The 17,034-nt window shown below is 33.9% G+C and overlaps 1 protein-coding gene and 1 long non-coding RNA gene across 5 annotated transcripts in view; both read left to right on the top strand.

The window, feature by feature from the left end:
- The window catches only part of LOC115213946, a 1,060,743-nt gene that overhangs the window by 408,669 nt on the left and 635,040 nt on the right, over positions 1-17,034 (top strand). The gene's annotated exons all lie outside the window — the stretch shown is intronic.
- The window catches only part of LOC118764157, a 16,026-nt gene continuing 10,495 nt past the window's right edge, over positions 11,504-17,034 (top strand). Inside the window, exons 1-2 of the long non-coding RNA XR_004999941.1 lie at positions 11,504-11,514; positions 13,263-13,290. This is a non-coding gene — a long non-coding RNA (uncharacterized LOC118764157). The remainder of the gene's footprint in view (positions 11,515-13,262; positions 13,291-17,034) is intronic.

The raw sequence follows: 17,034 nt of genomic DNA, 5'->3' as shown, positions 1-17,034 counted from the left end.
GTTGCAACAAAGTTTTTATATTTTGACACAACGATCTCCACTTTGTTCGTTCCGAGGCTGTTCGCTCAAAGGTATTGTTGAGCTATCTTCATTTCTAAGAGGTTACTCTTCAGTTTGTCCTTGTATCTAAGCAATGGTCGACCAACATTAATGTGCTCACGCTCAATCTGTTGGTAAATAAATACTTTGGGTATTCATTTGTGTGTATGTGCATATCAGTGTATGAGTATGTATGATGAGTAGATATGTGTGTGCGTATTTTTGTGTGAATATACATTAAATCCATTCACAGATATTCTTTATCCATATATTAGTTCGTGTGTAGATGATATATGGCAATTATATATATATATATATATGTGTGTGTCTGTATGTGTCCAAATACTTAAATATAGATATATATATATACACTCGGGCATACAGATACACGTACATACATCTTATACATATATAAAATTACATGCATACGCATAGATATATATATACATATACATTTGTATATATATATATATATATATATATATGTGTGTGTGTGTGTGTGTAATATATGTACGTACGTATAACAGTGTTTCGTGTATTTTCATTTAACGACAATGAGATTGTGTAACATTAACGTGTTCTCTAATGACCTGACGGCAGTATAAATTTTATATTCCTGTCCCGTTAAACTAAATCTCTGACTTTCAACAAATTGTCGCTCGGAAAATTATTTCTGAAATGAGAAAATTATTTCCTATAAATCCACAGATCTCCAGTAAATGTTATTGTGCAATAAACCAATTTGTAAACGATCGTAATAATAATAATAATAATAATAACAATGATGATGATGATAATAATAGTAACAGTAATAATAGTAATAATAATAATAATAGCAATAATAATAATAAAGCGATGTGTCTGCAGTATAATGAAATGAATTGTTGAATGTCTTATTGCTTCTGAGAAACAACAAATGTGTGTAATGGCGGACAATTCTTTCGCTTGCCAGAAATATTTACTCCGATGGAGGGGGAAGAGTTTCCAATTTTATTTTTGCATATACGATTCTAGATTTATGTTTTTGAATTTTCTATTTATTACTAACATATATCATATGTATCTACTTCTAATATCTATATTCTTGTTGTTTTTGTTCAGCCCTAGGCCAGCTTTGATTAGACATATGAACAAACGTGTTCATGATTCAACTTACTTTCTTTCCAAAGAATTGTTGCTGAAGCTCATTCTTTAATGTTTTTATCTTCTTCTATTAAGACAGCAAGGTGTCATACGAAAATGGTGATTTAACAGAATGGCTAGAGTGCCATCGTACAAAATCACCTTGCGGTGTTTGTTTCCCCTCTTCGTATTCTGAATTCAAATCTCGCCATTATCAATTCTGCCCTTCATACTTCATCAATAAAGTTATATTCTAGTCCAGGACACTAGATTTCTGAAGTGCTTAGGGCGGTTTTCTTTTCTGTTTTGCTTTTTATTTTCCGTCTAAATCTATGCAGTTATTATGAATTCTTCTATATTGAACTTCGAAAACGATATTATTATAAAAGATATCGAAAGAATATCCTCAATGTGACCAGAGTCGAAAATTCCCCTTACAGTCTCTCTACAATCTAGCATTTTCCATTGGTCGTAGCGGTTGTTCCTTATTGAGGTTGCCATCACCTGAGAGTTGATCGATAAATGTTTGAGCAGGTCTTCCACTATAGCACCTCCCGTGAGTTGGTTCCCGCAGTAATTCCTCGTGTATAACTTCCTGCTTAAATCTCCAGCAATGTCCTACGTATATATTGTTTATACTTTTATTTACTTATATATATATATATATATATATATATATATATATATATATATAATATATATATATATATATATATATTAATGGTTTTCAATATATTTATATATAATATTTTTTATATTCTTTTATATAGATCTTGTTTATGTCCTCTGGGTTAACAATAATTCAAACTGGCAGACAACGACAAACTATTATACTTCCAGGAGGGATATTCTTTTCTACTCTAAGCACAAGGCCGGAAATTTTTGGGGAGACGGCCAGTCGATTAGATCGTCCCCAGTACGCAACTGGTACTTAATTTATCAGTTTATTCCTCGCTTCGTAAGACTGTCGGGCATAATTATAAGAAGTTCTGACTCACACGGAATTTGAAATCTTATACTCCTCAAACCTCAATTTACGGTCTTCATATCGAGTCACAAACGATTTAACCTGGTCCTACATATTATGTCCCAAAACTAAAATGGTTGAGTGGTTCCGGCTGGAATGACTTTTATCTTTTATCTAATTGGTCAATATTAAACAACAAAAATGTTTATAGATGAATGATTTCAACAAGCCAAATACAGCTCTGTTTTTCACAAATTTGTTATGAAACAATCTTTCTCTCTGTGTCTCTCCATCTCTCTCCTGCCATATATATATATATATATAATATATATATGTGTGTGTGTGTGTGTGTGTGTATATATATATATATATATATGTGTGTGTGTGTGTATATATATGTGTAGATATATGTCTGTATATATATGTGTGTATATATATATATGTGTATATATATATATGTGTATGTATATATGTGTGTATATATATGTATATATATATATATATATATGTATATGTATATATATGTATATATATGGTCATATGTGCATATACACACATATATACATACATACATCTTTTCGCCTTCCCAGCAATATACAGATGATGATAAATAGCCGTACGTCCCCGTTTCAAACTCAGGCAACTGTCAACCGGCTAGATGTTTCTGGAAGCGAGGGTGTGAGTGACATTTGCTGTCAGGCATAGCCAGCATTGAACTGGTTTATATCCACAATCATTCAGCTGACTTTTAGTGACAAAGTCCTGGAGGTCGAGGTCTAGGATCTTGAAAAGTATGTTAAAAGACTTCCAGAATTTTAACTACAATACAACTTCGTCTGTTCACGACGGCGGAATGCTGTTTTATTTCTCTTTTTCTTTCATTGTATGTATCCAACAAGATTGTTTAAAACAATACGTTTAAAAGAGCATCCTCATTTAATTTCTACAAATTGCGACGATATTGGTGTTGCTAACCACACAAACACGGATGTTGCGATGATAATACCTTTCGTGAAATAGGCCAGACTGGTGGTTGTCGTCTCACTTGACAACAATATTAGATGTGTGGTGGTCATCAGATATGAAATAACCATTTGTGATACTGGAATAATAAGATCTCGCCCTTTATTAGCCGAGGCTAGAGTTGATGTAATCAACAACACTTTTTAACTGGGAATGCTAGATGATATCTACTTTATACTTTGTTCAGGCAAATATCGATGTCTGACATAAACACAACGTCTGGAATGAGGGGTTCAAATATATACGATTAGATCGATCCTATTCCAAATGGTATTCAACCAACGTAAGATGAAAGATGTAGCCAAGGTCGAAGAGATTCGAACTTGGGGAACGTATATTAAAGCAATTTCTTCGTAATGATGGAATAAGATGAGAAATAATATAGCGCTGATATCGGAAATGTGAGGAACTGCAACTCTCTCAACCAACACTGGTATTTGTTTTATCGAATATGGAAAAATTTAAAGATAAAGTCAGCTTTGTTGTGAATGGTTCTCAGAAGGTACGAGGATGAAACTGAATACCACAAGGTATTTGTTCCTTCACCACCGACGCTTTATTGAATCGGCCTCTCCCCTGCTCTTGTCCTGAAGTATTGATGAGTAGAAATATAGAGACGGGGGCCAAACATGTTAAGAAGGAATCGATAAAACCGATCCCTGTATTTTAGTGATGCTTTATTTCATCGGCCTTTCGAAGGATAACAGCATATAGACGTCCTCGGCTGGATTTGAACTCTGTATATACAAGTACAAGTTATTCCCTGCGATACTCTTCTTGTAATTCTATCTCATCTTATCGTTGTAAATCTCAACCAAAAAATATGTATTGAATGGAACAGAAGACTAGTGAAAAATCCCATGGCGATCCCTTAAGAGAAACGAGGATAATTCCTAACTTGGAGATCAGAAAAGTTCAAAGATCACGTGGGCAAAATACTGCGAGGGACTTCATAACGGTGAAACGGAGAATTTCTTCCATTCTCTCATGTTTTCTTTCTCTCCACCCTCTCTCTCACTCTCTCTCTCTCTCTCTCTCTCTCTCTCTCTCTCTTCCCTCCCTTGCTGAATCACGATATAAACATATACAAAAGCATGCAAGATCACAAACTAATGCGCAGACACACACATTCACACACGTATGCCTACACAAACACGCACACAAAGACCAAAACACACACAGCCATAAACACACACATCGACACACAGACACACATGAACATATATATATAAAACAAGAGAGATTTACCTGGTTATATTTATCGATGGATTACTGAATACAGCACTTCTACTCTTTATTTAACGCATCTTACCTTATCTTCGGAGATTTTCTTCCCAATAGGAATTTGGCGTGCTGCTTTGTCTTAGATTAGTTTCAAACGATGTGTGTTGCAAATTAATTCCTATTTATGACATTCAGTGCAATCATGCAATATTAATCCTACAGTTGCACACTCTGGTGCAAGGCGAGATAGGAAAATAAAAAAAGAAACTATTTATATTTGCTGAAAATGACACGTCAAAAGCTGTAAATATGTCCGATGAAAATGCCGCCGCCAACACCAACGACTGGCAACAACAAGTGCAACGTATCATAATAATAATAATGATAATAATAATAATAAGGAGCAGAAGGGGAAAAGTAGAAGGAGGAAAAGATGTGATTATGATTAGGAGGAGGGATGATAGTGACAATGTTGAAAATAACAACATTGACAATAACAACAACAACCACAATAATAATAATAATAATAATAATAATAATAATAATAAAAGTGATAATAATGATAATAATAATGATGATAATAATAATAATAATAATAATAGTAATTATAGTGCAGAAAGTAACATGCTAGGAAGTTATTATTATTTATATTTGTTAGTTTTCTGTCAGATTTTTGAAGGCAATTAGGACAGCGAATAAGAAATAGATCTTATTTGGATTTGATACGAGGAGACAAAAGAATGAGAAACTGTAAATAAATCGAAAATGTTGCTTAAGATGATTACTCGCCGATTCTGAAAGAAACTATTTCAAGTTTATTACATCAGGCTCAAGCAACACCTCGATAAAATCTGGCAGGTTTGGTTGTTCTTTCTACCTGGAATGATTGGAGAGCGAGGCTTTATGACCAGCGTGGCACAAATGGTTTCTAATAACCTGCAAAAAAAAAAACCTATTTCCGATGAGTTTTAAAGCTTGTTTGATGTGCTTCTGTTGCTATTTTGTAATGCCAATCCTACCCTGATCCTACAGCTCATTAAACAAGAACATACCAGCCATCTAGTGTTCAACTGAAGGATGGGTCAACGGTAACATCCATCATCTCGGGACGTAAGAGAGGAGGAAAACACCACGAAGCATAACATTCAGTGTATTCAAAGGTGTGCACAGACATATAGGTAGAATTGTTGGTGGAGGTTCGTTTTCCATGGGTTCGCAGATGAGATTTGAGCCCAGAAAAAGATAGGCGTAGTCTGTTACACACTGTACACACAAAAAGGTCATTGTCATTCACCTTCTCAATCGTTATATTCTTCCTTAGATCTCTCTTGAGTCTTACTTGCATTATCCTGGCCACTTCAAATGCTTTCGCTCCACTCCAAACCGTTGTTCACCAACCAACTCGATCCGAAGCAAGGGTGTCTATATCTTCTGGAACCATTCCAAGTGACTTCATAGTAGTTCTTATGCCGTCCTGAAACCTTTTTTTAGGTTTATGCCGATAGCGTTTCCTCTCTGCAAACTCACCATACAACAGCTGTTTCGGCATGCGTTCATCTGCCATTCAAACAATATGGCCACACCATCTAATTTGCTTTCTCAAAATCATAGCTTTAATTGAGGTGATGCCTGCAGATGCAAGGACAACTGTGTTTGGGGTAAAAGGACTCCATTTAATGTTTAAAATGCACTGAAGGCATTTTTAGTGGAATTGTCCGAACAATTTAAAATGCTTTTCATAACAATCCCAAGTTTCACAGGAAAACAACAGGAATGGTAAGACAAAGGATTCGTAATGAGTCAGCTTTGTATTCTTATTTATATGTCGCTGGCACCAAACGCGTGACTCCAAGCCACCAAATGCTTTTGCCGCCTTTTGAATTCGCAGCTGTATTTCTGTATCAAGATTTTCATCATTTTGAATAGAGCTTCCAAGATAGATGAACGAATCTACAACTTATCGTTAACAAAAATTTTAGCTGGGGTTACAAACAAAACCACACGCAGATTGATGCATTACAACTGGGTTTTTTTTCCAGTTGATGGTCAAGCCAAAATCATCACAAGCTGAGTTAAATGCAGATACAACAGATTGCAGACCTGTTTCAGAATGACTGACAAGATTGCAATCGTCTGCGTATAAAGGTTCCCCAATGAGTGAAGTAAAAACCTTCGTTTTGAATTTCAGTCTGTTCAGATAAAAAAAAAACAACACATTCCCTGTTGTTCGATATTTTATGTAAATACCTTCCTCAGAATTGTGAAAAGCGTGTGACAACAACAGCAAAGTATATTGCAAAGAGGGTGGGTGCATCAAGGTTTCCTTGCTTTACTCCATTTTACACGGCAAAAGATTTAGAGAACCTGCCACCAAAGTTAACTCTACCTTTCATATCTTGATGCAAAGCCACTGGGAAGCTCTGCAATGGCAGATACTAATGTAAACAGAATCTCTACGCTGACCCTCAGGTAGTCCTCTCCAAAAGATAGTATATTTATAAGTAGGTTCATTTATTTGGCCCTCACCAGAGAGACAAGTTTCAGAGAGCGCAACTATTTCAAGGGAATATTTCTTAAGCTCACATGCAATAAGTGCAGTACGCATTTCTGGTCTCTTGTTGAAATTATCATCAAGAAGCGTGCGCACATTCCAACAGCCAAAATTCAAAAGATGTTTATTTTTACATTTTCTTGTAGATTGTTTGACCAGTGGCAAGATGACGGCCAAGTTCAGCCTGTGATAAATGTACATATATAAAAATATAATATATATATATATATATATATATATATATATATATATATATAAAAGTAAAAATACATACATATAAGAAAAGAAAAGAAGAAAGATATATACATATTTACAAACATTTTATTGGATGGCTGTTAACTGTTCAGGAGTTCCTCCGCCCTTTGACGGGTCTTATTTTTCAACCCGCAGGTGGTCCAACGACATCCTTCTAACCAAGCAAACATTGCAGGGTTGCCAGTTTCGTCGCTGACGACCCGACAGTACAAGAGGATGTGCTGGTTTACATGTTACCAGTAGCACTGAATAGCGACCTGACATACATATATACATAATACATATATATGTATATATATATACGGTTTAAGTAACTGAGATTCAAGTGAGTTCTAATGAATTCACATGAATATGGTCCTTAACTAGGATGCACTGGAAATCTATATGGTGTTAACCATTCGACAAGTGGGGTGATTAGAAATAGGAAAAAAAGCAACAAGAATGAATCAATATATCGGTACAATTGTTTCGTACAAGGATATCTTTAATAAAGCTACAAACATTGCAGTAAATATAGGTGGCTCGTACTCATCAGCCGAAAAAACATCAGAGATTCCCAAACATCAAAAGGGGTAATGTTACACTTATGAAACATCATGGAAAATTCTATAAAAATGAGAATTTAGATAACATATTGGTTTTTAAGAGTTCAATTAGTATTATACAGGTTATTAAAAAAGTTTTTTCAAAACATCCTAGTTTTCCAGAGAGTGAAGATACAAATGAGGGTGTGAGTTTAACTGCATTGAAGAAAGTTCGATTCTTGGAGATCCGGTGAAAGGTCTTGAACTTACTGAATATGTTCAAGACCTTTCACCGGATCTCCAAGAATCGAACTTTCTTCAATGCAGTTAAACTCACACCCTCATTTGTATCTTCACTCTCTGGAAAACTAGGATGTTTTGAAAAACTTTTTTAATAACCTGTATAATACTAATTGAACTCTTAAAAAACCAATATGTTATCTAAATTCTCATTTTTATAGAATTTTCCATGATGTTTCATAAGTGTAACATTACCCCTTTTGATGTTTGGGAATCTCAATTTTTGTACCTTTATTAAAGATGTCCTCGTACGAAACAATTGTACCGATATATTGATCCATTCTTGTTGCTTTTTTTCCTATTTGTATATATATATATATATATATATATATATATATATATATATGAGTGTATCTGTGTATGTAAATAATTAAAAAGAGGCGTTTTCCACTGTTGGTACTCGGAGTTTCTGGTTAGCAGTTTTAGGCAAGGTGGATTACTTACACAGATATTTTGTCATTGCAAAATCGATGACACGAAATTTGGAAAAAAAAGAATGGCGTAACATCGTCGTCTTTTTTCTTTGTCATTATTGAATAAAACTTCCGTATTGCCTCACGTTTGTATGTGTACGATACATCCACACATTTCTGTATTTATACAAAGATAAATATATAATTGGATACTTACGTAGAAATGCGCCGACAAGTATGTGTGACTCTACATATGTGAATTGCGTCAACAGAAATGTAGTTAGATGTAAACACACTTTACACACGTCACAAACACACACCACACACACACACAACACACACACACAACACACACACACACACACACACACACACACACTCAGATGCACACATAGAATATATATATATATATATATATATATATATATATATTATATATATATATATACTTGTATACTTATATAAGTGTATGGATGGCTGGAAATATGGATGAATAAATATATAAACGTACTTGCATAATTATATATGTATATTAATGCATATATTTACATACAAATATGTATAGGGGTGTGTGTGAGAGAGATAGAGAGATAGAGTATTGTCTGCGTACTTATTAAAATATCTTTATGCATAAAACATGAACATAAGAGAAAAAAACGAAGACGTCGATTCATCGATGTCTGAACATAATCTGCGAAGTAACAACTCGAAAGTAATTCTTCTAACTGCAATTAGCTGAATGAGAAGTTGTCAGCGAGAATCACATGGAATTGTTCATTGGAATGTGTAAGATCTATATAAATAAATAGCTAAGAACGACGGAGTGATGTATATTGTATGAGGACGGGGGAGGTTCGAGACGCAACTCTTGACAGAATTTGTTCTCCATCATATCCACAGCAGCAATAACAGAATCTAAATTGTTTGAAGTGAGTTTAGTTGATAAGCTGTAAATTAACTTAGAGTTAACATTTAGGGGAGACGTACTATGAAATAAAAAAATTATATTCTTATTTGGAGTGTATATATTTCATGTATCAGACAGTTGCATAAACAGAAATATGTGTATATATATATAATATATATATGATATATGATATAAAAAATTAGAAAGAACCACCTTTTATCAATTCAAAGTGAACAATTAAATTACACCATCTAGAAAGTTACATATAATAGAAATATTGTAATTAAAATAACAATAAAATACCAATGATTAAGTAAATTGCCGAAATATACCAATTATATACGTTTATATTATGTTTTTACAATATTTTCCCTGTAAGTTAGGATTAATATTCCCTCAAATAATTATGATATATGATATATATTTTTGTGTGTGTGCGGGCGTTGGCGTAATAGTATACATATGAGGTTATGAGCGAGGGCGTATGTCTAAAAGGGCAAGAGTGTATGCGCGCGTGTGTGTGTATTTATATGAGGATATGCAAATATTTGTGCATGATTGTGCAAATTGGCGTATTGTATGTTCAATATTTACTTTTATTATATATTTCTCTGTACATTCGTCCCTTTGCATGCATTGAAACATCTAACAGGACATGCATTTGTTTATACATACACACACACACACACACACATATGAAACGTGTGTGTACAAAGAGACAGAGACAGACAGGTTGTTAGCTAGATAGATGTGTATATGTATGTATGCATATATACACATACGTATGTATGTTTGTGTGTGTATGTATATATGTAAGTATATTCAATTTTCTGTGAATATCAAGTGGTGTATGCATTTGTATTGTTTAATGTTTAACATACTCGAAGATATTGGTTTAACGTAAACAAAATTCTATAGTGTTATATATATATATATATATATATATATATACACACACACACACACACTATGTATCTCTGTTTGTGTGTGTGTGCTCGCGCGTATGTCTGCGTATATTTCTATCTATCAAGCTATAACAGATGTATGGTATTTTAAAAATACATTTTGAATCGTGCAAATATAATTTGCTAGGCAAGTCATAGAATTCCGTCGGTAGGTAGAGAGAGCAATGGGAACAGACTATTGCTCAACTCTGAGTTCAATGCCAGTTTTGTTCATAAGACATATGTGCACGCATGGAAATTATAAAGTGTCCCTACATTGTATTACAGAAAATGTTATACTTCCAGTTTCTCTAAATACTACATTTTTGTTAACGAAAATACATAGCGATTTCATGTAACAATATATATATACAGGAAAACATGTTGAGAGAGATGAGAGCATCGTTTCTCACCAGTGGCTGAAGTCACGTACGAAAGAGATCGAAACATAAAACTGACCTATGCATGATTAAAATCCCCGACTCGCAAAAACGTTAATTCAGTAAGGAATGTATTGAAGACAAAGAAATTAACAGAATTATTTTAGTTTTCCGTATATGAATATCATTTTGGTGTGTGAGAGGATTCTGAAGGGAGGGAGCAGGTGGGGAGGCAGAAGGAGAATTTTCCCCTCCTCGTGTTTGAATGAATATTTCGGTACTTTGGAACTATCGCAGTTAGTTATTCCCAGTCCAGTCTTCCAGACCAGTCGCCGGTGATGACACCTATAAAGCAAAGATGTCCCCACCGTCACCATTCAAACCGTTTTCGCGGTTCAATCAACTCAGGAGATCCTAATACGAGATTTCTGTACGACTGTAAATATGTCTGAATATCCAGCAATTAACTGGATCCTCACCCAACTCCCCTAAATCACGCCAAAGCGTTTAAAAGACTCATGAAACTATTCAGTGATTCAGTCTGGACAAAAGAGACGGTCACGGAATATGCTGGCGTCTAAATACAATCGAAGATGGCCGGTCTGTTTCTAGAAAAGACAATAACGGCAAACTGTTCATCTGCAATGTATAGACGCTTGTGAAGTCTAAAATATCACTTAAAGTTTTATGAATCTGGGTGTTTATGTATCCACGTCACTTCCGACTCTTCGCCTTTCACATCGCCATATGGGTGGTTTTTAATGTCACAATTATGAAATGCTAAAAAAATGAGATTTTGTAGGGGTTTTTTTTTTTCGGTCAGAAATCGGTGCCATCATTACGTTGGCACCGTATTGTCTGTCTTGTTCATAGTAGAATCAATAGAAAATGTCTCGTATTCTTTTATGATTAGCCATAAACTGATGGTTTATTATACAGCGGTAAAAAGTATCTTTTTGAGACCAACCATTTTATGTGTGCGTGCGTGTGTATGTGAATTTAGATACACACACATACACACTCACCTTTATATATGCAAGCATATATATGTCTGTGGGTATGTAAACATACATATGTACACAAACCTGCATACACACACACATACATACACACATATGTATATATATATATATATATATATATATATTATATGTGTGTGTGTATGTGTGAATGTGTGTAAATTTTATATAAATATATTTAAAAAGATAAATACACAATACATATATATGTATATATATATATATATATATATATATATATATACACATATATATACGCACACATAAACATCTACAACTTTACACTGTCAACATTATCATTATTAAAATCAATGTTAAATGAGGAAACATCTGTATATATATAAAAGCGAAGACGTTCGTTTCTGTCGTAAATAATGATGTCATTATCTTACCCTTCATATTCTCTCTCTCTCTCTCTCTCTCTCTCTCTCTCTCTCTCTCTCTCTCTCTCTCTCTCTCTCTCTCTCTCTCTGCCTGTTTTTTCCGCGAGTTCTTTACATAAAGCACTAAAAGACTGAACATATTTATAACTGCCAACCAAAAACCTTCACGTAAATCATTAACTGTGTTACAGTATTTCTCCCTACATTGTCTAATTGATGCATAATTACGATAAACAGGTCTTCAGTATTACTATTATTATTTGACAGATCGATATTTTATCATCATCATTATCATTATTATTATTATTATTATTATTATTATTATTATTATTATTATTATGTTGAGTTTTACAATTTTTTCCTCTTTTAACTCTAAAACAATAAACTCGTCCTGAGAATAGCTCAACTTGCAGTAAAGATAATTGATTTTTGTTTTCTTGTTTTTGTTTTTCTTTCGTTAGTTTTGTGTGTGTGTGTTTGCTTTTATTTTGTCGTCGTCTCAGTCGTTTGTTGATGGTTCTTCATTGAATTAAAGATGTTAATTATATATAGATACAGAAAGAAAAGAAAGTAGAGAGAGCGAGAGGGAGTTATACTCAGATATGCACACTCTTTTGTATGTTGATCAAAGCGTTACATCGTGGGACGGACCGCATTCGCCTCATGAATGACTTTCGACTTATAAATGTAAACTTAATGAAACTTCAGTTATACTAAGTTTCGCAGTTTGTATATTTATTGTTTGGATACATTGACGGTGCTGGGCTGTGCCACACGGAGGCACAAGTATGCCATGCGTCAGGTGGGGGAATGATCGCAGAGCAACGTGACATGTAGTGTTTTGCTCGAGAAGACAACATGCCATGTGTATCGTATTCGAATTTGACTTGCAAGATCTCCAATAGGAGTTGAGCCCTAACTTGCTGCGTCACACGAGTGTGAGGACTTATCCTTGAAAAGAGCCGGGAATGGCGACAAAGGGATTTCGATAAACCTGATTGGGTGCGTAACTGAACGATCGAATTGTTAGGTGGTCAAATATTGAAACACTTGAAAAATAAACTGCAAAGGCAGGAAATGGAACGAGGGCTTCTTTATTATTGACATAAGGACCCTCTCAAGAATGTATGTGTGATGGTGTGTGTGAAGGCGGCGAGCTGGCAGAAACGTTAGCACCCCGGACGAAATGCTTAGCAGTATTTCGTCTGCAGCTACGTTCTGAGTTCAAATTCCGCCGAGGTCGACTTTGACTTTCATCCTTTCGAGGTCGATAAATTGAGTACCAGTTACGCACTGGGGTCGATATAATCGACTTAATCCGTTTGTCTATCCTTGTTTGTCCTCTCTATGTTTAGCCCGTTGTGGGTAGTAAAGAAATAGAAATAGGTGTGTGTGTGTGTGGAAGAGCTGCTGCACGCACGATCGCGCGATCACGATTTCAGTCCCTCTATCGAGTTGTGGTTATGTTCTGGAGACGGTTCATGTTGTTCTGCAATCAGTTGCACTCCAGACGAATGGTACACCGTGCACCCGTACCGGAAATGTCGATTTGATGGAGGAAGTGAGATAATGTGCTGTACAGACACTTGATCACTATAAACAAATCAGCCGTGCAGGGCGTTCAGCAGAAACTGAACACTCATACGTCCTCTTCGACGGGAGATTTCAGATGTTTATACACACACACTCATAGCCGAAATTGCGAAGATGATCCGGTTCTTGACTGAAGATTGAAGGCTTCGAATGTCCCGTCCGTGTTTTTTGTGTCGTCTTCTAAATGTTTCACGTTCTTGTCCCAGTTTGTATTTTTTTACCTTTACATATATATATATATATATATATATATATATATATATATATATATATATATATATATATATATAAATTCCCTAATGGGAAGGACCAACTTTACATTTGGATGGACTCATATTAAACTCTGTTAGACATTTGGATTTTACTCAAAGGATATTGGAATATTACACATTATGCTTATAAAATGGATTTCTGAACTCAATAACCATACATATCTTACATCTATTTTCTTTCCTCCACCTCACTCTCTATTTGTATCACATCGAAACTAACTATGACTTTATTTTCCTCTCACACCGTCTCCGATGAAGGGATATTATTATTAATTAATATTCTAGAAACAGCTGCAAAACCATCTATCTATAATGCTCTAATATCTATACAGCCTTGGTATTTTTTATCTCATTACGCAAAACTCTTAATATATATATATATATATATATATATATATATATATATATATATATAATATATATATATATATAAGGCATGGCTGATCTCGATTATTGGGATCGCCTTAAAGCCTTGAAACTCTACTCTCTCTAGCGTCGCCGTGAGCGGTACATCATTTGTACGATGTGGAGAATATACCGCCAACTTTGCCCAAACGACCTGGTTCATCCAAGACTGGGACCACGGGCCATACGTCCCCTGCCCAATTCAAGATCACAGCATACATGTACACTGCAACATAATTTCTTTTCCTCAACAGACCCTGCCCTATTTAACATTGTCCCGAAAGAGATCAAAGAGGAACAGGATCCCATCAACTTTAAACGGAGTCTGGATAGATTCCTTCAAGGAATACCAGATAAGCCACACATAATTGGATACAACTGACTCAACAAATACTCACTACTTGAATGGACCATAAACAAAACTTGACTTAAACAGGATTCAAATAATCCTATCAGGTGGTGCTATTAAGTTAGACATGGCCTGGACCAATCATTGGTCGAAACATATCTAAGTTTATCTAAGTCTAAGTTTATAAATATAAGCACGTAACATCATTCATGTACAACCGGTGAAAGTACTCACTAAAGGTCAATGTAGAAAGATATATCTTCTGCTATAGTTATTTAAGATTACACTGAATTATTAATCTAGACTGAAGTGTTTCGCGGAAGTTGTTTTAAACGACCGCACGATTGTAATGTCTGCCAAACTAGAGTAAAAGATTTCATGAAATAATCCTGTTTACGAATACAACGCAATTACAAGATAGCGGATGATTCTAATGGACGTGGCTTTTGAATATGCTTCCAGCATGCGTTGAAAAAGACCATAAGAAACCACTATATATATTTGTACATGTGTGTGTGTGTTTCCGTGTGTGTATGTTTCCGTGTGTGTTCGTGTGTATGTGTGCGTATATTAAAATTCGGTCTAATGAGGTAATGTTGCAATAAGAATGTACTGTAAGTACTCGAATTGGTTTACCACTAAAACTCCGACTTGAACTGCAACTAAAAACAAGGAGTTGCTGTAGTAATCTAGCAAAGAATGGCTACAAGTGGTTTACCATCGACTGATTTGATGTAGATTAGAAAGAAGGAACAAGCAAACCATGTGGCGTCACTTTACAGTCTGTCGTTTGCAGCTCAAACAACTCTGTAATTATATTCCAATTATAAGTTCCATGCTCTAAAGCGATAACACATGTTTTGCTTAATCATTACCTCTTTGATACACACACATACACACACACATACACACACACATACACACACACACACACACACACACACACACACACATATATATATATATATATATATATATATACAAAATAAGAAAATGGAGAAATACACCTTAATCAGTAATCAACTACCAGATAATACCCCTTCACATAATTTATTAACCAACTACATATGAACATCAAGGTCGAACATAAAAGTACAGAACAAAACAGTGCACATCAATGAGTAATATGATACAATAAGTACAATATGTATAAATAAATATAAATATAAATATAAACTATATCTTACAGCTGTTTCAGCCATGTAGATATGAGTATCTCATTATGTTCATATTAGCCAGGTGTGATAAGTTAATATGTGGTTATAAATAAAACACTTACAAATATATCCCAAGGCCTCTTTAGAGAATAAAGTACAATCTAAATATGAATATCAGAGAAGGTACACCCATACAAGAATGAGTACATATACATAATATATAATATGCACATACATATAAGCGTATATACACATGCACCTATATATATATACGTATATACATAATAATGTATAATAATATACATACATATATATAATGTTACAGTTAATCAAATCAATATATTAGAATATTATAATAATATACTAACATACACATATCCATATACAAATGTACATATACAAAGTCAAGAATTCATTATATTAAGTTACATTTGTTCGGAACGTAAAACCACTTTCCTGTCCTTCCCTAAGCGTCTGCTAGCATTTTAGACGTAACACGTCCTTGCGTCGTTGCTTTTTTGTGGTCGTTCTTCGTTTCTTCATTTACTATATATATATATATATATATATACAAAACAAACATACACGTACATACGTACATACATACATATATATATATATACCATACATATATTTATATTACATACATATATATATAATATATAATATATATATATAAATATATAAACATACACATACATATATACGTATATATATATATATATATATATATATATATAAACATACACATACATATATCCGTGTATATATATATATATAAACATACACATACATATATCCGTGTATATATATAATATATTAAACATACACTACATATATCCGTGTATATATATATATATATATATATATATATATATATATATATATATACATACATACATACATATATATATTTATATATGGAAAGTTTACGAAAAAAAACAAAAGACGAAGACTGGCGGTGTACAAAACAAACAGATGTATTAGTATAACGCTCAGGAATAGAAAAAGTCTTTTACGTTCCGAGCCTACGCTCTTCTTCAGAAAGGGGCACAGAAAAAACAAGGAGAGAGAAAATATATTTATATATGTGTATATATGTCTCTCCTTCTCACTCTCTCTCTCTCTCTCTCTATTTATATATATATATATATATATATATATATATAATCATGTGCATTTCGTTTCCTATGGAACTGGATACAAT

This window comes from Octopus sinensis, linkage group LG7 (assembly GCF_006345805.1).
Source record: "Octopus sinensis linkage group LG7, ASM634580v1, whole genome shotgun sequence".
Classification (NCBI taxonomy): Eukaryota; Metazoa; Mollusca; class Cephalopoda; order Octopoda; family Octopodidae; genus Octopus; species Octopus sinensis.
The sequence above is the reverse complement of the archived record's forward strand: the minus strand, read 5'-3'. Positions and strand labels throughout refer to the sequence as shown.